The 26,933-nt window shown below is 40.6% G+C and overlaps 1 protein-coding gene across 2 annotated transcripts in view; it reads right to left on the bottom strand.

Annotated features, from left to right (window-relative positions):
- The window catches only part of nav3 (neuron navigator 3), a 415,168-nt gene that overhangs the window by 312,287 nt on the left and 75,948 nt on the right, over nucleotides 1-26,933 (bottom strand). Inside the window, exon 1 of one of the 2 annotated variants that reach the window (XM_026148166.1) lies at nucleotides 3,452-3,865. The exons of the other annotated variant lie outside the window; for it this stretch is intronic. The gene's annotated coding sequence lies outside the window, so the exon portion shown is untranslated. Of the gene's footprint in view, nucleotides 1-3,451; nucleotides 3,866-26,933 lie in introns of those variants that run through there. 2 annotated transcript variants of the gene reach the window in all.

The following is a 26,933-nucleotide window of genomic DNA, read 5'->3' as shown; positions in this document are numbered from 1 at the left end:
CCATTCTCCACCCTCTGCGATGCCTTTGCAGAGCATTATGGTGGCGCGTAATCTTGTGCTATTGTGTCGGGATTAACGTCAAATCTCATTATAGCGGTGGTGGATCATGGAAGACAGAAGGAGCGAGGAGAGGAGGGGTCGTCTTTTTTCATTTTAAGTATAAAAGAAGAAGAGAGGTTATAGCAGGACTATCAACAATTAGGCACTGTGGTATTTTAGATGTTGATTCATAATAGACAAGAATTTGTCATCAAACGCGCACACGCACACACACACACACACACACAGAGTCAACTCAACAGATATCAAGAGGTCAAAATGAAGTACCGTGCCACAACACAACTAAATGCACCATAAACAACTGAAGCATCCTCCTTCAGCTTGCCACACCCTGCCCCCCGTCCCCTTCAGCTTTGCATGCAGTTCATAAACTTCTCTTTTATAACCAATAGATTTGTGAAGGTTGTAATTGTGTAAGTGATATACAGCAGTACCGGCTCAGTTTAAAAGACCACCTCACAAAGTGATGTTGAGGGGAGAGCCTGTCCCTATTAAATAAAACAGATTGTCAGGCTAATTTACATGGGGACCGAAATTGCATTTCAAAGCATACGCACCATTTTTAAGAGGGTAGAGTATTTCCTTGCAGATACACAATTTTAATTCCCTCGCGTCACATGCCAAACATTCTAAACACACACACACAGAGTGTGAAAAGAATCCCATATTCTCATGCACACATGCTCACGCACATTCCCCCTCCCCCAGCAGTGCACCATGCTGGTTGTGAGCCTCAGGAGCCCCAATAAATCACATGGAGGCCCCAGAAGAAATGAGGGATAACAGCACAACAGTGTTACAAACATTGATTGCCGAATGCCTCATCTTTTTATATTCACAGCAAGGCAGGGGTGCTGGAGGGGAAGGACAGCTCAAGAAAGCTTGTGGGCCAGAGGGGTGTCAATACTCGCTATATGCGCCGAAGGTCATTGGAATTTATTTTATTCAGTTATTTCTGTAATGGCAACGAGATTCTGTTATCAACCTAGGGGGGATTTTCAGAAAGAACATTTAAAGATGGAAATTAATAAATCAAATGAAGATGCTGAGATACTCTGGGTCATCATAGGGCAGCATCAATATTTCCAGGATCTTACATGAAAAAAGCCCCAGACAAATAAAATTTGAATTTGATTTGAGCTTTGTGAATGTGTTGCACGAAAGATCAAAACCCTCCCACAGCTCAAGTGTCGCCAAGGTATGCAGAAAGGGCAAAAAAGGGCCGAGAGAAAAACTGTCAAGATGAAAACATATTCCTGAATAACCAAGTGCAGGACGTGAAGATTAAATTTGAGGCTCAAATAGCTTAGGAGGAAGGTCTGCACAAAAAGAAAAACAAGACTTTATAAAAAACAATCAGATTCTTCAGGAAGATCTTGGGGCCTTAAATATGAAGCTTAAAGATGCAAAAGAATCTGAGGATGAATATATAAGAAAGTTAGAACAGACAAGAAAACCTTGAATCAGCAAAGCAGTGTGAGGTCTCAAAGCAAAATCAGCTGGCAGATAAATGTAAAACAAAACAGGAAGACAACCAAACCTTAAACCAATGCAGCATGAATCTCCAGAAGGAAGTCCAGCAGCTGACAGAAAAACCGCACGGATGATGAGGGTGTGGATCTAGTTCACAGAACTGAAAGCTGAAAACAGGCCAGGCTGGAGCAAAATGCGAAAGAACAATATAAAAATGCAAAACTGTGGCTCCTCAACACATTCTAGGAAATTAAAGATCAGGTGGAAAACATTTATTGAGAGAATCTGAAGAGGTCCATGATGACCTTGGGCGACTCAAAGATTTAGGCAGCAAATATGAAGAAATCAAATCAGTTAACGAGACCCTTAACCACAAGAGTTGTGCTCTTCACAAAAACATCGAGGGGCTCCAAAATGAGCTTCATAAAGGTAAAAACACAGAGGACAGAGATACAAACAATCAAGCAAAAAACCCCACAAAGGTGTCATGTAGATTATTTTTATTCAGTTCTTGTAGATATGTGTGTTTGACTTACAGTGACTGGTACTGCTTAGCTAAAATGAATCCAAGATTTTGAGGGGGGGTTTGTGCTTGGGTTTGCTGATTTTTCAGTCGTGGTACAGCTGTCGTTAAGAGCTTCTTCACCTCAAACTACTTTACAAATTAGAAAGTGAGGAAAGCTACCAGAAAATAGACTACAGGTGAAAATAGATTTACAACAGCAACGTGTTAGCAGCAGTGTGTTACACTCTACCGGGACTAAAATCATAAAGATGATAATTAGGCGGTAGAAATATTCATCCAGGTAGCTCCTCAACCAGTTTCTTCCCTGACAAGGGTGGAGCACATGCAGAAGTCTACACATAAGCCACGGCATGTCGGTTGGTGTGTCACACTCTGCCCACAATCCTGTGTGGAGGGAGGGGTGAGGCGTGGTGATGGAGGGGAAATGGGAGAGGACCCTTCAAGTCTCCAGCATTCCATTAGCCATTCTGTGATGTACTGCTCCACTACCTAGATTCTTTCTCTCTCCCACACACGCGCGCACGCACACACACACACACACACACACACACACACACACACACACACACACACTGCCTCCTCTCTACACCCTCCCCCATCCTACTGCCTCTCCTCTTCATCCTCCTCCTTCACACACCTCACACCCTCCGTCAGTCACCATCCATCACACAAGACCTCCACAGATGTGCTTGCAAGTAGCACCCACACACACACAGAGCTCACACTCAGTCCTATGGCCACATACACACACAACAACAAGCACCCTACCAAAAGACTCTAGACTCACTCTTTCAATCCTCACAGGCTGGTCCAGACACACACTCCTGCAACAGCTCTCAGCGTAACACTCTCCCTCGTTTTCACTCAAACATAATCTGGACCCTACTCTCGCACATGTACGCACACGCCAAGCCACCATCTCTCTCATCTGTGGCAGTAAGAGGCTCGCAAAGCAAAAACCTCCACGGCTGGAGGGAAACAAACCCAATTAGGACACAATTAGCATCATCAGATCTACCTGTGAGACAGAGCCTCACGCACATGCTGGCACAACAAAGCGGCATACGGGATGGGGCGGAGGAGGTGGGTGTGATAGGTTTGTGGAGGAAGGAAAAAAACCCCAATGCTCACTCACTCCCTGCTGCCTTTAAAGGCTGCTGCTAATTTCCCCTGCCTTTCTGATCACTGCAGAAAAAGAGCAACACTAATGAGCCTCACTCCTTTAAATGAATCAGTAGTACAGCACACCAGATAACACTACTTCAAGAAAAAAAAGGGTGAAAATGCCAAAACTCTGAAAAGTTGTGTACATAGAAAAGGACACGATGTGTTGTCTAAGTCACGCTGATCAACAAGTTTGAAGCCAAAGACAGAATCAAATGAACGTCTCACCTTTAAATCTCCTGCCATGAACTACTTTAAAGGAGGACTCAACTCTATAAATATTCTCCTGCAGGATCCTGCTCCATGTGTTACATATCCAAACCTGCCTGCAGCAACAAGAATAAGAAAATCCTTTCTCTAGATTCCAAGTACACCTTGTTAACCCTTTTATCCAGGATGCTAACTCCTCTCCAGTGTGAGTGCGGTGCATGAGAGAGAAAGAGGACAGAGTGGTACTGTAATAGTAGTAGAATGAGGCAGGAGGACGAAGCGAATGAGGCAGGAGGGATGCTGGTGGCTCACGTCATGATAGAAGTAATCTGGCGTGCTCCCGATCAGCCAGGGAATCCAGCCACCGGAGGAGAAGAAGAAGACGATGAAGAAGAAAGGAGGAGAGCAGAGGGGAGAGGAGAGGGGAATGAAGGCAGGCAGCAGTGAACGAGTGGAGGATGCGAGCTCCCTCCCTCCCCTCACACTACTGAGTATCTCTCTCTCTCCTACACACACTCCTACCCCCCGCCCTGCTACAGATTGCATTGCACTGATGAAATTTTAATGGTTCTTTTAGGAAGAATAATGAACATGCTAGTCCCTGGAGTTGTGTGTATGTGTGTGTAAAAGGTGGGGGGGGGGGGGCTTACTACACACACCTACAGAGGCATGCAACAAACGTGCACATGTGCAAAGACACAGTGTGCTTTTCCTCCTTATTCTTCTTCTCTCTTTTTCTCTGTCTCTCTCACACACAGAGCGATCCTGCACAGATTCACTTACCCTCTTCATTCTTTTACACACCACATTCAGAAACACACACACACACACACACATGCACATGCCATCCAGACTTACATTCAACAACATCAAATACTGCTACTGACAGGAAGACACACACACACTCACTCACTTACATAGCAAAGAGAAGATTGGGATGGGGGAGTAGACAGTGAGAGATCCAACCCATCCTTAAAATGCTCTCTTGGTATACACTGTCATCCACACACACACACATATTCACACACAGGCACACACCCCAATGAAGTGGAACAAAGAGCACAGAGGCAGCATGCGGAGGTACCGGGAACTCCACGTCGTGAAGAAAGTGAATCTTTAAAGTGTACTGAGTTTACTGCTGCTGGAGTGTATGTTAGAGCACAGTTAATAAGTCACTAATAAAACAAAAATACCTAAATTGTTAATCAAAAGATTAACAATTACCACAAGAAAATTACGTATGACACATCCATATAAAGGAAGTGCTTCATTTAATTGCTGAAAACTCAACTTTGAAAGCTCAATCACTCTCTGGACTAAATAAATCTTCACAAACTCATTAATTACGAAGGCATTAATATAATTATTAAAAATGTAGAGCTATGGTTAACTTTTTGACTCTCAGGCCAAAGGGACTGGATTAAAAAAGCCAGAATAAATGCTAAATGGCATGCTCTGACACCGATGGATGCATTGTGGGCCAATTGGATTTGAGTATCATGGATGCTTTTAATATAAACAAAGAAGTTACATACTGACCGGCCTTCTGAACCCACATGCTGATTTCAGACAGAGGCTGCGGTTTAATGGTAATGACTTACATGTTAAACAGTCGGAAAAAAGGTTTCCCTAAAGAGTAAAGTTCAGGGGGGAAATGCAGCTATTGTTGTCATCGTGACTGTATGGGAGTGGTGTGCTTGGATTTGTCTCACAATGGCAGCACAAAGCAGTCCGCTGCTTGTCACAGTCAGCAGGTCTTTATAAAACATTTTTTTCTTAGAATTTGGTTGGTGCCTGGAGGGATGTTTTTGAGCTGCATCCCATCTGGTTCAAACCAATAGGACAAAAAGAAAGAAAGAACCCAAACCAACACACGTCTCTGTGATACGGTAATATTTGTTCTTCTGACAAGCACAAAGGCTGAAGACTGAGAAAAAAAACTAAACTGAATTTAATAGGCGTCATTTTCTCTCCCACACTCGTTCTCTGGAAACCACTTGTGCTGAATTAAACAGGATCAACTGGTGGACTTGCCATATAATATGATCTGTACATCTACAGTCAACATCACAGAGATACTCTGACCAAAACGCTAATTACTTCTAGACCTCCGTGTCTATGCCATTCTTCGTCACCTGACTTCCAGAGTAAGATCACCATATCATTCAGAGCATTCCTGCCACTGCTGTGTTCGTCAGGTCCGACTCATTTACTCCCTCCTGAATAAATGGGTCGGACCTCCTCTCTTCTTAAAGCAGAGAGAGAGAGCATGCAATGTGTAAAAAGAAAAGAAGAAGAAGAAATAAGTAATGCTGGGTACGTTATGTTTTGATCACATTTAATGGATGTAATAATGTTTTCATTACTTTAGCATGAGCCTCGTAGACTCCTAGGGTAAAAGAAAGGGAGATAAAGCTTAACAGATGCTTGCTAGCACAGGCTTACTCACTTTATTTGTTTTAAAGTTTGCTAACATCTTAATAGTTTAAATAAGTGTGATTTTCCTCTTTTCTTTTCTAAGAATTTTTACTAAGATTAACTCGTATATGCTATAACAAGAAGCACTAAGAGAGCAAAAACTTCTGCCAAGGCAGCACACTCTCAGGCCAGTATTAGCATTGCATTTTGGTTTTTTTGCTCTTTTAAAATTTGCTTAAAGAAGTTTGTAGCGCAGTAAAAATAAAATACATTTTCTGAAAGTTTGACTTTATTTGATCTTGAAGAAGAGGTCAGAGGTCAGAGTAATGTGATATTTAGAATCCATATGCATCACATATGCCTACATGCTGTCAATAGAAACAATCACAGTAGGAAACACAGTTTTCAAAATATCTCTATATAGCGTTATTGTCACTTTGACCATCAGATCAATCCATTGACTTTGAAGGAGAGGTCAGAGGTCAAATGTGACATGATGTTTTAAATCTTTACACTGTATATGTTGTCAACACACATCACACTTTTAAGAATCACACTTTCTAGGTTATACGGCTTTTTGTCTATTTTCAACCATTCACTCATTGAGCTGACCTTATTGACCTCAGTGGCTGTAAGCCACATTTGAATGGATTATTACCATGACCCCACTCTACACTCCTACAAAGCTTTATTAGAGTTCATTCAAAACATTATGAGCAACTGTGTTCACAGAATGAATCATACGCACGCACACAAACAAAAACATAACATCCTAGGCGGAGGTAATGAGCTGTTTAAAGAATACTACAGTTCAGCATTATTCTCCTTGTAGTACTCAACACAGCTGCTGTAGCACAAGAGTAAATCATTGGACATTTAAAAACATGATGTGTACATGAAAGAACATAAGAAATCCACACAATCCATAAAAAATAACAACCATGAGTCAGGTTGGTATATACACCAGTCTAAAATGCCAGTCCTAGATTCTGTAACACACAAAACTGAATGCACAACAGCCCTCCTGCGCTGTAATCCAACAGGTTACAAGAGCTGAGTTAAGACAGGAGACAGATTAGCGCAACACTACAAAGTGTTGGCCCTACTATGAATCCTGTGGCTCCTTCACTTTTGCACCTTTGCACCACAGATCACCATTCATCACAGGGAGCAGCAGTGCAATAAAAAGAGCTTAAAATAACAAGAAACTAAATGGAATTTGTCACAATTTATCCATTGAGCTCAAAAACACATATGCAATTACCATTTCAGCTTAAACACAGTTTTCTTTGCACATAGAATACAAGAATAAAACGACTGGAAAGCTAGCAGTCTACCACAGTACCAATTCCTCATAACACATGATGTACTGCAGATCCCAGGTGTGACTTTTTCAGCCATATCTACTTTCCTGCAGACTGCTACCTTTTGCAGTTCCCAGCCCCTGCGCAAACCCCCCCAAATCCCATCAGGATTGTAATGCGACATGACCGCAAGTTTACCTGATGCAGAAAGACGTAAGACAATGCTGAGCACAAATAGATTTCAACAATGTTTCTGGAGAAAAACAAGCAATAAACTTTGAATCAACTCTCTTTAGCTGTGGAAACTGTCCTCATATTCCTCATCAACCTGCTGCATCCTACCTCTGCACTCCATTCCTGGAAAAATCCAATTACCTTTGAGGATTATACCCATCTATGCCCCAAAAAACAGAGCTGAAAAAGCAACCCTAATTTAAATGCCCAGCTCTGATGCCATGTTTTGTTCCCCTCCAACGCGCCAATTCCCCGGAGACAAAGTTTTCCCTCAGTGTCACCGAATGGAATGTGCTTCTCAGTCTCACAGACCCGCAAAGCCACTTGAAAGTATTTCTTTTGTTTTTTTCTGAAATGACACGATGCTTGAGAACCGGAGAGACAACAAGTCTGTTGAGTCTTAGAGGATGTTTGAGGTCTGTCAATAATGATGGGAATACCAGTGGGAGACAGCTTGAAAAGCAATTTAGCAGCCCAGCAAGGGGTTTGATGAGAACAGTCGTTATGCGTGACGTGTGAATTGTTCTCTATCCTGGGATACAAAAACAGCAGCTCACAAGGTTAAAGCAGTCTGGAGACTAGGTCGGCTTCACTGCAGCTGCAAGATTTACAATAGTGACACCTGAGCAATAGGGCGACGTCATATGTTAACGTTTGGAGGAAAGCGAAGAATAGGGAGCACAGGGGTGTCAAACATAAGGCCTGTGGACCAAAAACCAGCCCACAATGTGAAGAAGAGCCTACATTTAGGATTTTTAAGTGTATTTTCACAAGTTGTACAGTTGTTTCTACTGATAAAAACATCCCATGGCTATTCATACTAAATCAAAGTCATTCAGTAATAGATCAACAATTAAACCACAGAAAAAAACTTCCTGTTTTTTTCATTACCGTACTAGTTCAAATCATTACTATATTTTGTGGGTTTTCTGTTTGTTTTTTATTTATTAATTTTTTCACGATTTCAGAAAATGGACATTTACTTTGAAATAACCAAAGTTTTCTGTTCCATAATTGCATTTTCTGTAATTTTACATGTTTATTTCTTGCAGTTTATACCTGTAGAATCATGTTTTTTCATTTACTAGAGCAGCAATTTTTTGTAAGTGGAAGTGCTGTTGAATTTGCACTTCTTTTTCTAAAACAAAGATATTTAATTGATTAAATGTAGGTAAACGTCTTTATGCTGATAGAAAAGGGAGTTTCACCGATCATACTGGGCATACAGGCTCCAGTGTTCCTTGTTGTTCCTGTTCCTCTAAGACTGAAAAAAATAGAAGGTTGTATGAAATGTTTTTTTTAGAATATCACAATAAATGTCCATTTTAAATTACAGAAGAACAAAGTCAAATATTCCTCTCACTCACCTTCATAGCATATGAATGGATGCCTAGAAGGTGGGAAATAAGTATAAAAAGTTAATGGGATGCTTTAAAGAGTGATGTAAAGGTTAGGCAAGGTTTAAATGAACTTTAAAATTCAAAACCCCAGATACAGTTCAAAAATATAAATAAATAAATCTTCACTGCAGACCAGACGGACAGCATACCTGGTGAGCAGGATATGATCGATGTGAAAAAAAAAAAAAGAAGCCCAAATCCAATTAACAGGTTGTTACCGAAGTGACCTTTCCCTTCATTATCACTTTCAGGCATCCCCTGGCTTCCCAGTTTAGTGGCCATAATGGAAGACATTTAAAGAGTCGCCAAACTGAAATTGGTTATGGCTGAGCTGAGGTGTGTGTGTTCAAAGATAAGGGTTTCCATAACTAAGAGAAATATATGAGGGTTTTCCTGAAGGAAAATTAACGACATTAGTGTCACAGCACTTCCGCCTCCCTTTTGCTCCCTCTCCGGGTGCCCAGGTGCAGTTTGGTTTTATACTATCTCATTTACGAGGGATCGTAATGGGTGGGTGAGGCTCAAAACAAACAGGAGGCCAATTAAATGTAAGGGCTTCCTGGGCGAGTCGCCAGTAACAGGGCCAACAACTCGTTTCACGTATTCTCAGAGGGGGAACGTTGGATCTGATGTCCTAAATGTTTAGTTAAAAAGATTTTCATATATTTTGAGTTGTGGTGGATAATATGGATATGACACTTTCTTACGGTACACTGAGACGTTCATATAAATCATATTATAATAAGTTTACTTGCAAATCGATTTAGAAGTTATTCATGACTATGGTTGTTAGTTTCAAATGACTGTACATGACCAGAGCATTCTCATTCCCAATGCATAACATGTCACGGCCCGAGGTGCGTCATCCTAACGCGAAAGGTACCCTTCCATGTCCTTATGAAACGCTCCAGATTCTTAAAGCGAATTGAAAGGCTTTCTATGCGCTTTCCTTTTTTGTTGCTTTGCAGCTTTCTATTGCACCCCTAACATTAACCATAACCTTACATTTATAGATTCATTCCAACCCCCTCTTGTGCCTCGGAATGCGTAACATACAGACGGGTTGGGCGCCCAAAAGCATAACATAGATTTGTTGCATAGCGTCGGTATGTTACGTTTTGGGATAAAAACGTGTTGACATGACAGAAACAAATATTGAAAAAATCTAATGAATTGGTGTAAAGAAAACATTACATCTACTATCCTTCAACTATACTGATATTAAATTAATCATCCACAATCTCTAAAGCTTGAGCAAAACGGTCATAAATTGAAGACCTATTGTAGTATATTGTGACAATTACTATCCACTCTGCAATTCTTCTTTACTATTTATTTGCTCAATTTATCACATTGTTTGGTTATGCCTGGTGCAAAATGCCTTCAGAAACTATACAAAAACTTTGCACACATTAGCTAGTTCTAACTACTGTAGCTTAGCTACAAATACCTGCCTTTAAAGGGTTAGCTGAGACCACAATAATGCCAAAAGGAGAGCCAATATCAGGCTTAAAATAAAATCAGTGTGTAAAACTACAGTATAGTGCATTGTTTTAAAATAAGGGAACTTTGCATATGTATATATATTTTTACCAGTTTTTTAACCACACATTGAATTTTACTGTTTACTATTTATGGAAACCTTTGTTAAAATAATGTGCTGGCAGAAAATTATTGGAACATTTTCCATTTTATCACAGAACGTTTTTATAAAATACTTTATTTAAGTAGCCAGAAATCCATCATTTCACTAGGGTTGGGATTTTCTTTCCTAATTAATTTATTTCAGATTTCTCACTGTTTAAGGGGAACTGCTAATTCCCAGTGGGGTCCAAATGGTCGGCCCTCTCACAACTTTGAGGTTAAAGGCTAGAAAAGCAAGGTTGACCCCAATATCAGTCAAGGGATACCAATTCAATGGCACTTAATTCTTATGGAAATCTGAAATAGATCGATCTACACAAATAAGTTGTCTTTATGAAATTTTAATTTGCCTTGGAAAAGGGTCAAACAATAATACAGAGCGCAGCAGCAGCAGTCTGCGTGGCTTTTGACAAAGAAGATAAGAATAATGAATAGAAACACATTATCTATCCACCATGGTCTAGTGATGTGTCGGTCGCGAAAGAAACGGCTCTTAGAGCCGAATCTTTGACGTGAACGATGCGAGCCGGCTCCTTATCGCAAGTTGTGTTTTTTTGTTTTTATTTTTCTCACCCTCTCTCTCGCACTTTTTTCCACTTCACTCCGTACGTGAGCCTTGTGCTTTGAGCTGGGAAGAGGGGGGAGGGGCGGTAGTTACACTCTCAGTAGCACAGGAACAGAGTGGGAGGGAAAGAGAGAAAGAGAGCCAGGGACAACAACGTCACATTAGAAATGTATAGTAATCATCTATTTTCAGTTACAGATGATAAAGGATTCAGAAAGTTTATTCATGCAGGTCCATATGACAGAGAATGTGCATCTTCTTTTTGTTTTCATATTTTAATTTATATTTAATTGTGTTGTGGTTTGCAGTGTTTTGTGTTGTTTCACTTTAAATTTGTAAAAAGAAAAAGCTGAAAATTTAAATAGTTAAAAGTTGAAATGTGAATAGTTGGTTTTTGTATTATATGATTTATTTATTACATTTTATGTGGAGTGAATAAATAATAGTATATTTACGGTGGCCCCTAGAGACAAAGCACATACAAACTCAAAACACGTACAAAACACAACAGAAGTACTCCAGGATGCTAGGGGGCAGTGTTGAGCTTTGGTTACCTAGTGGCTACACAAACTAGCAAGTACCAAGGACCGGCTTTTGGTGTGTGGTAGTAACAGGTAAATTAACTTTTATTTTAAATAATTTGAATATATATGAGTGCTTGTGTATAAATACACAAACAATACACATATGCTTTCAATTGTGTAATTTAAGTGATCTAGGTAGCTCTGGTTTGGAAGTTCAGTTAATGCTAGAAATGTGTTTTGGAATTTGTACGTGCTTTTTGGAGTTTCTACGTATTTTGTCTCTAGGGGTCACCGCATATATTTATATATAAACATATATAAATAAAACTTTTTTTTTACATTAGTAATTCCTTTTGTGCATTATTTTATATTATTGTTAATTATAAATTAATTAAAGCACCAAAACAACCTGAAGAGCCGGTTCGGAGCCGAAAGAGCCGGCTCTTTTTAGTGAGCCGAGCCGAAAGAGCAGGTTCTCTAAAAACAGCCAGAAATCCCATCACTACCATGGTCGCAGAATACAGTCAGAACATTCTATGCTAAAGATAAGCTTAACACACAGACAACAGCCGAATATTACAATTTTCCATCACAACATATAACTCCAAAGTTGTTCGTGTTGACTAGATATACAGGTGTCCAGCTAAACTCTATCCTAAAACAGCAAGCAGCATTAGAAACATGGTTATCGCATTGCCTCCAAATCTCCTCCTTGGCTAAATGACAGTATTCGTTGTCTAAAACGTGATTGTCGTAAAGCGGAGCGCAGGTGGAGGAAAACTCATCTTAAGGACCTTTTAGCTTCTTTTAATAATGCGATCAGAGATGCGAGGGCTGCCCATTTCTCACACTTGGTTACAAAGAGTAGAGGCAATCCTAAGGCGCTATTCAACACCATTAGTGACATTGTTACTCTGCCTGCGGCCCCTATTTTTTCTAACGAGGACTGTGAAAATTTTCTCTCTTTTCTGCTTGCAAGAATTCATAACGTGAGAATGAGTTTTACACACTCACCTGTTATCTCAATCTCTACCCCATCTCGGCCCATTATCTTGGATACTTTCTCTCCTGTTTCACTACCTGAGCTGGTAAAACTAGTGAATTCAGTAAAAGCATCCTCCTGTTCACTTGACATTGTACCTGCATCATTATTCAAAAATGTCTTCCAGTCTATTGGCCCATGTGTGCTCACTTTAATCAACTCTTCACTGGCATCTGGTATAGTTCCGGTTTATTTTAAAAACGTTGCTATTCTCCCACTTTTAAAAAAACCTCAGCTTGACTCCTCTCTTTGGAGCAGCTACAGACCTATCTCTTAGTTACCGTTAATTGCTAAGCTTCTAGAAAAGGTTGTGGCTAAGCAACTTATGGCAGCTCTAGATAAACATGGCCTTTACGATAAGTTTCAGTCCGGTTTTTGTCGATTTCACTCCACGGAGACCGCTCTTCTTAGGGTCTCAAGTGATATCTTGATGAATAATGATGCAGGAAAATGCTCTGTTCTACTCATGTTGGACCTCACATCAGCTTTCGACACAGTTGACCATCACATCCTCGTTGAAAGGCTGAAAAATTGGGTTGGTGTATCTGGAACTGCATTAGAGTGGTTCTCCTCTTATCTACATCACCGATCCTTTTCTGTGGCAGTCTCCGATTTTAGGTCATCCTCTACCTCCCTTACTTATGGTGTCCCTCAAGGGTCAGTTTTGGGGCCTTTATTGTTTTTAATATAGCTTCTCCCCCTCCAGCATATAATGGGCTCTTCTGAGGACATTTCTTATCACTGTTATGCTGATGATATTCAGTTGTACGTTTCTTTTATGCCCGAGGATTTATCTAGGCTTCAGCGTCTGAATGATTGCTTAGATTTGATCTAACGTTGGATGGCTGCAAATTTCCTCCAACTCAACGAGGGGAAAACCGAAGTCCTCGTATGCGCTCCTGATAGATTTTTATCGCAGATAGTGAAAGCCCTTGGTCCTCTCTCACTCTATGTTAAATCCTCAATCAGGAATTTAGGTGTCACCTTTGACTCGAGTCTCACATTGGACGGGCATGTGAAATCTCTGATTCGGTCTTGTTTCTATCATTTAAGAAATGTGGCTAAGCTAAGCCCGATGTTATGTCGCTCTGAACTGGAGATTGCTATACGTGCATTTATTTTGTCACGCTTGGATTATTGTAATTCGCTGTTTATGTGTCTAAGCAAAGGTTCTCTGGATCGTCTGCAGGTTGTGCAAAACGCTGCAGCGAGGCTTTTGACAAAATCCTCCAAGTACTCTCATGTGACACCGTTATTATCTCAGTTACACTGGCTTCCTGTTGAATTTAGAGTCAATTTTAAGATCCTGGTCTTGACCTACAGAGCTGTGCACGGACTGGCACCTGCCTACATCTTTGATCTGCTACAGCCCGATGTCCCCAGCAGGTCTTTGAGGTCATCTGATCAGGGCTTACTTGCTTTAAAAAATACTAAGAGGAGGACTAAGGGTGACAGAGCTTTTGCCACTGTGGCCCCGAGACTGTGGAACTCTCTCCCCCAAACATTAAGAACTGTGGACTCAGCAGCTGTTTTTAAAAAACAACTCAAAACTCACTTTTTTAAAACTGCTTTTGGTTAATTTTTTGCCTGTTTTATTTTCTCTTTTTAAATCTTTTTATGGCTTGTAATCTTATGTGCAGCACTTTGTGATTCTGTCTTGAAAGGTGCTATATAAATAAAATTTTATTTATTTATTTATTGAGGTTCCTGCTTTATTTTTAAATGACTCACCTTGATTTACTCTTGTTCATTCCACCCTTTTACTTTCTGACATACATGTATCTAACTCACCCCACGACATGCACCAAGTTACAGGTTTGCTTTACCATCAAGCTTCTTAGCCAGCCTTTCAGTGTATATTCTTTCTGTTCTAATTTGACTTTTCGCCTGTTTTATGGCTCTTGCTTTGCCCTTCCCATTGTGGGCTGACTCTGTCTAACGAGGCCTGCCACACACCCTGTACTATATAACACTATTTATGAAAGGAAGAGGAATTACAACCTTTCCTTTGCTAAAGTTTTGGAAAGGAGCTTTTCAAAAAACAAATGGCAACTAATTCACAGTGACTTTTTCTGTGATTATCAATGAAACTGCAAATGTGGAGGAGAGGAAAAAAGCATCTTTATTAGAATAATAAAACCTTTACAACAAGCACAAAATGGCTTAATAGCTTGCTGGATATATTATTCAGGTCTCTGTACATTTTTGCTCGGGTGGAGTCAAGATGCCCCATATGGCTTTGGCATAAAACAGGTAGCATCATAACTCCAGGGCAATTTAGCACAGCACTGTAGATAAACAGAGAACGGTATACTGCCTGGAAAACGACAGGCACTGGCATCTTCATAGCCTTCCATTAAGACTCATCTGGGTGGAAAAGCCGCCGAGGACAGATTTCATCCTCCAACAGTCTCCAGGTTAACGTCGATATTAGATTTCATGGATGAAACAGATGCCACGCAAACCCAAATGTGCGTGCAAGTGTGTGTGCACTCATGTCATTTGGTATTCAGAACGCAGTACACCCACCACAGGCTTGTCACTGAGATCCCTCTGGAATAGGCAACTGAAACTAGAGCAACTTGGGAAATTCTTTGAAATTCCACTTTAATCTATCCAGTCTTGACATGAAATTACACCTGCAATTTTATGCACAGCATGGATTTCCTCCTTTAAAGGAGGCATGCTATGCTATGTTTTTTTTAACCTGAACTATTGACAATAAGCAGTTTACAACAATGTACTCAGTAGTTTTGGAGCTCCTCCTTCTGATTAGCCTCATACTGTAGAGATGTGTCGGTCGTGAACGAAATGGCTCTTAGAGCCGGGTCTTTGAAGTGAACGATGCGAGCCGGCTCCTTATCGCAAGCCGTGTTTTTTCTTTTTCTTTCTCTCACCCTCTCTGTCTCGCACTTTTTCCCGCTTCACTCCGCACGCGAGCCTTGTGCTTTGCGCTGGGCAGAGGAGGAGGGGGGTAGTTACACTCAGTAGCACAGGAACAGAGCGGGAGGGAGAGAGAGAGAAAGAGAGCCAGGGACAACAACGTCACATTAGAAAGGTATAGTAATCATCCACAATTATTTTCATTTGCGGATGATAAAGGATTCAGAAAGTTTATTCATGCAGGCCCATATGACAGAGAATGTGCATCTTCTTTTTGTTTTCATATTTTAATTTATATTTAATTGTGTTGTGGTTTGCAGTGTTTTGTGTTGTTTCACTTTAAATTTGTTTAAAAGGAAAAAGCTGAAAATTTAAATAGTTAAAAGTTGAAATGTAAATAGTTGGTTTTTGTATTATATGATTTATTTATTACATTTTATGTGGAGTGAATAAATAATAGTATATTTAAGGTGGACCCTAGAGACAAAGCACGTACAGACTCTAAAACAAGTACAAAACACAACAGAAGTGCTCCAGGATGCTAGGCGCAGTGTTGAGCTTTTGTTACCTAGTGGCTACGACCGGATTTGGTGTGTGGTAGTAAAGGGTAAATTATTAAATTATTAAATTATTTGAATGTATATGAGTGCTTGTGTATAAATAGACAAACCATACACATGTGCTTTCAATTGTGTAATTTAAGTGATCTAGTAGCTCTGGTTTGGAAGTTCAGTTAACGCTAGAAATGTGTTTTGGAGTTTGTACGTGTTTTGTCTCTAGGGGCCACCATATATATTTATATATAAACATATATAAATAAAACCACTTTTTTACATTAGTAATTCCTTTTGTGCATAATTTTATATTATTGTTAATAATAAATTAATTAAAGCAACAAAACAACCTGAAGAGCCGGTTCGGAGCCGAAAGAGCCGGCTCTTTTTAGTGATCCGAGCCGAAAGAGCCGGATCAATAGAAATAGCCGGAAATCCCATCACTGTCATACTGACAGTACAAAATGCTGTCCTGGGAATGATTTTTGCAGACTGTGCAACCAGAGAGCGCCATCGCCCCCTGAAGCTGTCCATCCTTTTCGAATGAGAACATGGCAGGGATATGACTAACCTCTAGTGTTAGTCATATCATTAACATGCTTTGCCAAGGCCCCAGCTGTTTTCTGGGCAAGCATGAACATCCAGAAGGGCTCTCTGGGGGCACTAAGGCTGAGAGTGATAGCCTCTCTGAACATCCTGTCTGGTCGAGTGGATGTTCCCTGTATCACGTGGGGAATTCAGGACACTTTTTAATTTACTGCTGAACAAAATTTGTAAATATAATTAGTGTTTTATTTTATTTAATAAGAGAACAGCTTAACTTTGTAGAGCAACATTGTCTCCAACTGCAAACTTTAAAAAACATTTTTTATTCATTACTTTATCCTGATGTTCCCAGACCTGTGCAGGGTTTGGAGCCACTTTGCTACTGTGATGAAGACAGGCCACAGATGGGCAGAATAGAGCGCTAACCAAGCACATTAATAACTGCATCATGGCTCACACGATGAAGGTCAGTCATCCTGAGCAGAGCTAGGCGGGCAAGACTGACAGATGTGCTCAAAGCTGCCCATCACTCCCACCTAATTCTCAGCCCTGCCTCCCAGTTGTGCTGTTACATTTCATCTTCTCCCTGTCCTTGGTGACACTTGTGAGCATACACTGAGGTCGAGACCAGGGGTGTGTGATGAAATTAGCCTCTTGAGGACGATGGATTACTCCTTTTACTGTCACCAGTGTGGGGCTAGGGGTTGGCAGCAGGTTAGTGAATTACATAAAGGTGAATCCTATTACGTAAATCAAGTAAATCAAAATTTCCAGCTCAAAAATGCACGGCGTCATAAAGTGGTGCAAGAAAAAGTTTAACGTCAAAATTAATATGAAAAAAAACTAACAGACCAGAAACAAATAACCAAGCAAGTGGAGGACAAGGATCACCTGATCCCCCTCCCCCAACAGGAAAAACTCAATTTACTTTCCTCACTTCAGTTTTTACAATAACATTCATATCATCCCACATTCGTGAGATAGTGCAAAGAAATTCACCAAGCAAGGAAGTCATTTTAATGAATGATAAATTACATTCAGCTAATATAAGATTCACTTTATTCATCCTCAGGGACTGGGAAATTCTTGAATGTGCAAACATCTAAAAATGTTGTGTGTATTTGTGCAGGCTCAAGGACAGATTCATTTCTAATGCCTCACATGTTTTGAAGGCAACAGGAACAAGATTATTGTTCTCGTTGGCTGCTGGACAAAGTGGCAACGTTTTTGTGCCGACACATATTTGACACCCAAGGCGTGCTCCGAAATCAAGCCTCTTCACTGAGATTGTTCATCCTATGCTTTTTCACATCTCTTTTGGCAACAGATGTGTGTTTTCCACGGCATCAGGAAGAACATCATCTGAAGAGGAGACAGCTTGGCAAGACAAGCGTTAATGATGTGAGAAGTTGATCTTGTAAGTCCTGCTATGTATAGGTTTTGCGTTTCTTAACCCCTTAAACCCCTTTTACTTATTCACTAATTATTATTATTGTTATTATTAGTAGTATTTTTAAAAATGAAAAACGGACGGATGGAGACTTCAAGTGTTAAGTGAGAAGTTTAAAAGTCGTAAATATAGCTTATTTTTTCAGACTTTTGTCACATTAGCGATATGTGGTGTCATGGTTTCACTGTATGCAATGACTCTGTCACGGTCCTCCAATCCTCACTGGTCAAGCTGCCATTTTGTGTTGTTTTGGTCCTGTTGTCCGCTTCCTGTTCCTCCTGTGTGCGTGTGTATCCCATAGTGATGTGTCGGTCGCGAACGAAATGGCTCTTAGAGCCGGGTCTTTGACGTGAACGACGCGGTGGTTTTTTTTCTTTTTCTCACCCTCTCTCTCTCGCACTTTTTTCCCGCTTCACTCCGCATGTGAGCCTTGTGGCGTTATTTTTGTGCCACTATTCTGAGCACACGTAAAAAATAATTGAGCGCACGTAAAAAAAGTTTGCAGGTGCAAGTGTAGCATTTTGAGGAGAAATTTATTTTGAGCGAAGAAAAGCTGAATTTGAGTGAACAAAATTCATTTCTGCGTGCCGAAAATGTATTTCAGTGTTTGCTATTATCCACACACACACAACAGCAGCCCCTCTCGCTCAGTTTTTGCATTTGCGCTCGCTCACAACGTGTTGCTCGCGCTCTCAATATTTCTGCCCATGCTTTCCCACCCCAAAGTCAGCCACACCTGCCGACAATCATACTCACCTGCTGCTGCTGATTCTCGTCACAGGCGCATGATTTAAGAGCATGGCTGAGCATCACTCAACGCTGGATGGTTGAGTGACCTTGTCAGTGGAACACCAGCTTGTGAAGGTGAATGGGTCCTTGCCTTCATTTTGGAGAGAAGCTCCAACTATTGGGTCTTGTTTTGCCAGGAGTTCAAATGGTGCAAATGGAGCAGCACTTTTAACAGACCATTCTCATTCCGAATGCGTAACATACCGACGATTTGTCCCATAGGAACGTGAAAGGTAACCTTCCATGTCCCTGTGATATGCACCAGACTGGGGATGGAATCCAATGCAAAGACGCTCCCAGCGGTAACACACGTTCCAGCCCTGTATTCCAGCCCTAACCCTAACCATAACCTTATCCCTAACATTAACCACACTCTTAATCGTATTAGGTAGTGTTTTCCAAAGCGATTAATGATGGGAAAGTAAAAGAAATGTACATGTGTAGATTGATTCCAAACGGTCGTCATGTTTCTGAACACGTAACATACCGACGATTTGTCACATGGCGTCATATGTTACGCTTTGGCATGATGAGCACCATGGATGAAGGGAGAAAGTCACTGCACGGGGGTTGGGAAATCATCACGGAGGAGATCACATTAATTGGAACTGTTTGCACATCGAAGATTGTTTCACTCGCTGGGCCCACGTCCTCATTTGAGGTTTGACAGCGTGAAGAAGTGAAGGAACTGAAAAGGGGAGGGAAGGTGGGGCACGTAACAACTTGTAAAACTGGGGGATGATATATAAATAAGAGCTGGAAGGAGCGTTTTTGAAGGCACTCCTGAAATTCAGATACTTTATCTCCAACTTTCCTCACTGTCGCTTCTCAGGAAGTCCTGCATTTGGATCCTGTTATTCTCTCAAACTTGACAGAACTAGTGTAACAGGCGATCAATGCTACGGTTTGTTGTAGAAGAGAGAGAAAGAAAAGGAGAGTAAAAAAATGTCCAAAGATAAGGTTTGCCATCATAAACACATCACAGCTTTAACTTGACTGGCGTGTCACAGAGCTGCAGTCCATTCAATCTGACCAATTTTACCTCAGACAAAGAAACTATTCTCACTTGTATTTTAGTTGAAGAAATAATGTTATTGCTTTCTAAAAAATAATTAGTTTTGCATTAGATTCACTGTATGTCTAATAATGAAACCACAGACGCTGCATAATGCGAGGCCCACAGTGCACATTTATACCTGAGCCTCGCAGCTAAGCGACTGCACAGAGGATTTCCGCTGGCTGTTTGTGGATGCGTTGTGAGCTCGAGCTGCTAGGCAACAGTGCTGGAATGGTTACTTTTTTATGCCTTTTTCATGAGAGTAAATGCTACACTAGTAGATGAAATACATTAAACCGGCTTATATGGCAGTGAATACTGTCATGTTTTACTCACTGCAAGTACAACTCATCTAGGTTTCAATGAAAGCGACGACAATAAGCATTACAGGAATCAATTGCATAGTGTGCTAATGCAAGCAAAGATAGCATTAAAGAAAGAAGAATGAGATGAAAGAGGTACAAAAATGCAAAGAAATAGGATTAAGGGGCATTTTGCAAGCAGGTAAAAGGGGTGATTTGTCTTCTTGTACTCAGCACAATAGTACACAGCGTTAGGACGTTTGATTCATGGGTAAAGGGGGATGTTGGGTCGCTGTGAGGACCGCTACAGTAAGATCAACTCCCATTGTAACCTCCTACTCATCCTCTCTAATGACCTTGATGCCACCATTATGCATGGAGAATACAACTATTCTTTTGTATAAAAATATACAAATGCAGTAAATTGGCTCTCTTGGTGAGCAATTGTTCAGTGGAAAGTAAAGTTAACCTAATGTGACACTGAAGTAGTGGAAGTCATAGTACTCGTGTTAATTCCCTCAGTGACAGTGTAAAACATTAGCAAACACGTTAAATTATGGCCCAGATTATGCACTCCTTTTAGTTAATGAGGAGGAAAATGGAAAACTGCCTGTGCTATAAAGAGATTGTTTTTACAGTTAAGTGATAATGAAAGCTGGGTTGGGTTACATAGCAGAGTTACTTTGCTGAATGCAACCGAACGCAATGGGGGGAAAAAAGCAAGCAATTTGCTCTAAGACCAAATTAAGACATGATCTGAAAACTTGCCATTAACGACAGGGGGATGAAACTGCTGGTTAATTAACCTGGTGTTGGAACACAAGGTAAAATCACAAAAAAGGGACACAACTAATTACACGCAAACTATCATTTACGTAATACAGGGAGGTTTTTTGGTTTTTTTTTTTTAGTTTTCCCCCAGAGCCACATGGAAACAACAATAAATAAAGAGAGCTAATAAAAGCTACATTAAGAGGATTAGAGCCATTATGAATAATTTAAGACGCCGCTTAAATACCTTCTGGTGAAAGAGATCTTTCGGGCCTTTCTTTGAGCCACTGAGGAACATGCTGCTCCCAGCATCACTGAACCTTAATTTGTTTGTGTGTATTTGCAAAGTCACCAAATCTCTGCACGTTCTTCACACTGGATTTGACCTCTGGCCTCAGACCACACATGCAAATATTCAATTAATGTCTATTTAGACGTGACTTACACTCAGACTGCTCCTGTGCTTGCAGTGGAAGCAATAACTGGTGACATTCCTTATGAGCCGTGTTATTGGCATGCTGTAATTTACACGTTGTTGTGTAATAAAACAATTTTAAATCAATGTTTCCTGTCAAATGCAGAATGTATTAGGTGTGTGACAGACCACATAATGCAAACTGAGATTGCTGTAATCGCAAAATGAGCTGTTTCGGAACAATCAATCACCCCCCAGGTTTATTTTGTTACAGCGATCGCAGTATAATGAGAGTTTAGCTACTGTTAAAATCCTCCCTTTAGTATTTAATCTGTCTGCACACAATGACATTACAGCCCAGTCTTTCCTTTAATGTTCTACAACAAGCAACAATAAAATCATCTTATCCACTATGAGTGCATTTGGCTTGCCTCAAATCAACCACAAGCATTAACTCCAAAGTCACATGAATTGCATTAGGCTGACATACACGACACGTGGATCCATTTCAATTTGGGCCCCAAGGCCCTTTGACATCTTTTATCGTCAACACAGTGAGCCGCTTGTCGTGAGAGATTGTGAAGCATTATCACACTGGATGTCAAGCAAGACACAACAGCCAGTCAACAGAGGAGAGGCTGTGTGGAAGGCAGGCTGGACTGAGGAAAATTAGATGAGCAGCTTGTTGTCCCTCACTCAAAGATGAAATGAGAAAACTGTATAAGTCTATGCCAGATTTCTATTTCGTCTTTGAGACGTTTTTTTCTAGGATCTCAAATGTCATAATATTGAGGATAATGGTCACAGTGCTGTAATGTAGCCCTAGCACTACTGAAAGCAATGGCATCTTGCACAGATATTCATGGTCTCTAGACACGAATTCTAATGTCTCTGATGAAAACCTGGCTTTTCATCTACTATCAGTAGGCCAAGTGTAAAATACCTTAACATCAACCCAGTGCAAAGGTCTTTTTTGGTGCTTTTCTGATATCTTGCAGTGAGGAAATAAAACCTGTCCTCAACAGAGATACTGCCTTAAAATCTGGTAAACCAATATGCACCACAAACAGGGCAATACAAAAACATCTGTAAAACCTATCCTCAAGTTAAAAATAGAGGTTCATGACGACATATCTGCACAACCCATTCTCAACCCCATCAGCACACTCTGATACATTGAATAAAATCGTGAGTTTGGTAAACATAACATTCTGAATTTTTTTTAAAGGATATGAACTGCTAACATTAGCTGTAGTGTAATTTGGTTGCAACTCTGCTGTGAATGTAACTGCAGACTTTGACCATAGAGTCAGATGACTGGCTTTCACAGAACCAAATCCTTTAACTATTAATTTAGAAACCCAGAAGCCCAATGCTGCTGACATGACGCAAGACAGATTCTGATGTTTTCCACGTGCTATTATCCCCCACTAATAAAGCAGCAGCAGCAGGAGCTGGAGCACAACCTAGCACAGAGAAATCAATATTCCAAAGTGAAAACATATTTGGGTCAAATGGGAGAGTGGGACCCAAAAATAATTTAGGTGAAACAAAACAGGCAGCTCTTGTACACAAAGACTGCTTTACCTTACCTAATCTAAAATAAAATACAAAGTGAGCATCCATAAAAGCCTTTCCTGGTTAGTGTAAACAACCAATAATAGCAGCAACAAGGAAAAATGTTTCCTTGTTTTGCTTATTTTGTTTTGCTTATTTTTAATGCTGACATTAAAAATAAGACGTGCATCCCAGTGTCACATGGAGCAGCACCTAATGTGTGTCAGTCTTACTGTCACACAAAATGAGCAGCCCAAGGGTTGTTTGGTGCGAATTAAATTCCAATGAAGGGTGAATTCACATTCTAAAAAAGAAATCTAATTAAATTGCCATGCATGGTCATGTATCTTAAATTACACGCCAGCACCATGCAAATGTGGAAAAACTAACACCAGATGCAGACTTAGAGCGCGTGGCTGATGGGGTTTCTGAAGGAGGCAGAAACGCAAACACACACATGCTTATGTGGGACGACATTAAAGCAAAGAAAAAAAAATCCTGAAACATAATTTTATTATCATGCCTGTGCCTTTGATTGCAACAAGTTCATGTTTTTTTGTGCAAATTACTGTAATCCCCAAACCCTACACCTGCCTAGATGAAAACAACTCTGCTAAATCGAATCTGTCTGGCATTTGACAACAACATGGTCTATTTCACCACAAAGCAAGTGATTAAATTCCCCTTGACCCCAGTATGGAAGAGGATCAAGGCAACAAGAAGAGGAGCGTTTCAAGAGGTAAACCCGTGTCATTCAGAACCTGTGAACTCGTTGATGTGCGGGATCGTGGCTAATACTGAATCGAATTACAAGAGGTCCCCTGCACACACAGCTTTGATGTTGAGGGAGGTAGGTCAGCAGCAGGGTGAAGGTAAGAACGGACAAAGAAAGGTGGAGGACCACTAAGAAGGGGGAGGATGGGTGTTTAACTCAGACATAGGTGCTGAGCCTTTACATCTGATTCACAGAGGAGATGTGTACAGACACCTAAAATTAATGTCTGTAGACACGGGTTTTCAACAAGAGGGAGACATGGTTGGGAAAAGAGGACAATCGCTCTGGCAAAGCAAAATGTAATAGCAGACATTATGAGACTATTCCAACTGTTTTTTTTTCCTCTGAGCCACTGGAGAGACTTGACATTTCACTCCTAATTCACTTATATTCACACTTAATCACACTTACAAATTAATCAGAAGCTGAAAGATATGTCATATCTGCTGCAGTTTCCATCCCTCCTGGTTGAACCAAGAAAGGAAAAAAGTCATCCACAGTTTGATAACCTGTTTCAAACTCGAACATACCTTACTCCAACCTTTATTTCATATTCAGATAATGAATCTGGGTAAAGGAATATACATATAGGGTGCAAATCCACAGAACATTTTTAGATAATAATGAAATTGGATTAGCCAGACCACATATGAGCCAGGTCCCATTGTCGCCAAAGTGCTTGCTCATAAGGGGTCATATGATTGTTTCATTGTATGCATTGTATATTGTAGGGTCAACCTTACAATATAAAGCACCTTGATTTAATGATAATAATAATAATGTGTCTGTGTTAATCCCTGTATGGAAATTAGCCCTCTGCATTTAACCCATTCCCCCAGTGAAGCAGTGGGCAGCCACCAATGCAGCGCCCGGGGAGCAGTGTAGGGACGGTACCTTGCTCAGGGGTACCTCAGGGTAGCCGTTCAGTGGATTCAAACCCCTAACCTTCCGATCATGGGGCAACAACTCTACCTACTGAGCTATCCCTGCCCTAAGGCAGTTGTTGTTGTGATTTGGTGCTGTATAAATAAAATTGAACTGAATTGAATTGAATCAATCAATTGATCAGAACTCGTTACATGTTGTATAAAGCACATCTGAACAGAGAATTAATTTCTTTCATTCCAACTTCTCCTCTCCCATGGACAAGACCAAAGAGCTGTGAAAGAATGTAGGGGACAATGATGACCTGCACAAGGCTTGACTCTTGCTGATGGATCATGCTGATCTTGCTAATGGCTGCAAGACCAAGATAAGTTGGTGAAATTGGTGACTTAGTTTGGTGAGAAGGTGACAGATGTTGGTATCATTATTTGAAAATAGAAAAAAAATATGACATGGACCATCAATCACCATCTTAAGAGCCACACAAAATCTTCTCACGATCATGAGAAAGCTGGAGGATCAGCCCTAAACTACTCAAGAGGAGTTTGTTAATGATCTGAAGGCAGTTACAGTCACCAGGAGAAAAATGGTAAAACACTACGGGACTGAAGTCTTGCAGCTAATGCTTGGTCCACCTGTTCAAGAAGATACATGTACACGCCCGTCCTAAGTTTGCCAGTGAATATCTAATCATTTAGTCACTATCTAAATGATTCTGAAAAGGCTTGGGAGGAAATGCTGTGGTCAGGTGAAATCTATGGCATCAAATCAACACACAGAATTTGGACGAGGAGAAATACCAAGTGTGTAACCCAAAGAACAACATCACCACAGTCAGTCACAGCGGAGGAAACATTATGCTTTGTGGCTATTTTCCAGTAAGGAAACAGGATGTCTTCACTGCATTGAGGGGCCCAAAGGACTGGGCCATGTACCATAAAATCTTGGGCAAGAACCTCCTTCCCTCGACCAGAAAAATGAAGACAATGACCCAAAACATACCACCAAGGCAACAAAGGAGTGGGTAGAGAAGAAGCACTAAAGTCATGAAGTGGCCTAGCCAGTCTCCAGATAGAAAATGAGTGGAGCTCAAGTTTTAAATTGTCAAGCAGCAGCTAAGAAACCTGAAGAATTTGTTTAAAGAGGAAACTTTTTGGGTTTCCTCTAGTGCGATGTGTGCAAATCTGGAGACATAAGTGGCAACAAGTGTTTCTCTATCAAGTCATTTTTATGTGGAGATCAAATACTTCTAACATGTAAATCAATTTAGAAGTTTCAAGTGTATAATGTTTTCCCTCATTGTAATTGGCATTATGGATAGAGTAAACGGAGGAAACCAGTAGGCACATTTGCTGTCTGGGAAACAAGGCAAGGCACCAGTTCAAAGGCAACAAATCGAACGTTCATCGCACATGGTCACAAAAAATGCTTGTGCCACCATTTCCCTAGTCTGACTCTAGCACCAGGTTCAACAATTCTTTTAAATGAATAACCAAATGTTCTTCTAAATACATGATATATACACCTTTTTGCACATCAGATCATCCACCCTTCAAATATCATCTGGTTCCAGAAAGAGAGGGTGACCTACTTTGCCAAAAATGTCAGTAAGCTGAACTTCATGAATGTCTCTCAGCTGGTCACTGGGAACTAAAAAAAGAAGTTTTATGCAAGCTTCCCATCTGTTTCAAAATTATAACAGTTAGTAACAGCCAGTGTGTCGTGGGTATTTGTGAGGCAATACTGCACCTGTGAACGAGGTCGGTCAGGTCTATTAGATGGGTAAGTGAGGAAAGGACGGGGGTCCAGGGTTGTGAATTAATAAGGTCCAGTGAGAAACAGAGGTGTGACGCCTGGCAAGGTGTGTTTTCAGTGCCAGGGTTCACTCATAAAACCAGCCTGGCTCCCAGGGCATCATAAAGCTCATACACCCCTGCTGGAGAGAGAATACTGTGTGTGTGTGTGTGTGTGTGTGTGTGTGTGTGTGTGTGTGTGTGTGTGTGTGTGTGTGTGTGTGTGTGTGTTTGAATCAGTGCTGCAGAGGGAATTTTACACTAGGTGATTTTACAATGTGTGCTTCAGGAATTTCATGTATTCTGTTCCAGCTTTGATTAAATCGATTCAAGTGTAAATTACGTTACATGACCAAATAAATGAAAAAAAAAACCTGCTTCCAAAGAATATCCAGGCCTTTCTGTTTAATACCTCAAAAAAAAGTCCACACAGCTTGGTTACAAAGAAATTCAAAGCCAACACAGATCTCCCCAGGAGATGCAACTGAAAGAATTAGGTAGTAACAAAAGCAAATAGCAGCTCTGAGCTGAACAATTTCTGAGGCTCGACAGACACAGCATGGATCAGCTGCTTTAACAGAAACAACCCTTA

This window comes from Astatotilapia calliptera, chromosome 17 (genome assembly GCF_900246225.1).
Source record: "Astatotilapia calliptera chromosome 17, fAstCal1.2, whole genome shotgun sequence".
NCBI lineage: Eukaryota > Metazoa > Chordata > Actinopteri > Cichliformes > Cichlidae > Astatotilapia > Astatotilapia calliptera.
This window is presented reverse-complemented; position numbering and strand designations above follow the sequence as displayed.